This window comes from Brassica oleracea, unplaced genomic scaffold (genome assembly GCF_000695525.1).
Source record: "Brassica oleracea var. oleracea cultivar TO1000 unplaced genomic scaffold, BOL UnpScaffold00579, whole genome shotgun sequence".
Lineage (NCBI taxonomy): Eukaryota > Viridiplantae > Streptophyta > Magnoliopsida > Brassicales > Brassicaceae > Brassica > Brassica oleracea.
The window spans coordinates 41,432-42,158 of record NW_013617422.1 but is presented as its reverse complement, the minus strand read 5'-3'; positions in this window follow the sequence as shown (position 1 = coordinate 42,158).

Sequence of the window (727 nt, the reverse complement as noted above, 5' to 3'; positions counted from 1 at the left end):
ATTAAGAAAAACAAATATGTATTCAACGTCGACAGTAGAGGGTGTAAAGTTCTTCATTTAGATGAGAAAACAACATATGAAGATTTCACAAAGTCTGTTCTTGATGATTACGGATTGAATGATTTGAAGGATCATATTCAGCTTAGCTACATGTTCTCGAATAAAGCATTGAAAACGATGGCGCACGACACTCCACCAGTTTACGTGTCCAATACTCGACAATTGCAAGGTTTTCTAAGCCTGAAGAAAATCGAACAACTACGTCTCTGTGTGGAGATTACGGAGAACAGAGCAAGAGAGAAGAGTAAAACATTTTTGAGCTTTAGCTCAGAAGCAGAAGCAGAAGCTTCAGTAGTTGAATCCAGAGACGAAAATTATAGTGGGAGTTACGGTGGTTGCAGTTTGGAGAAGGAACAAGAGGACAATGAGAATGACTGCTCTAGTAATGTCGAAGGAAAAAAACATGACGTAGTCGGAGAAGATGAAATCGGCGAAGAAAACGAAGAAAACGAAGAAGATGATGAATTTGAAAGCCGATTTGATATGTTCGACGATTAGACGGTGCGTCATCTGAAGATGATAACTTCAGCTCATACGGTGAGTCTCCTACATATGACGAAGATTTACCAACGCTACCTCCCAAGAAGAGATATCAGAACTTCTCAATGAGCGGATCTAAAGGGAATCTGGAGGTTCTAAGTTTGGAGATGTCGTCGATAGACATTGC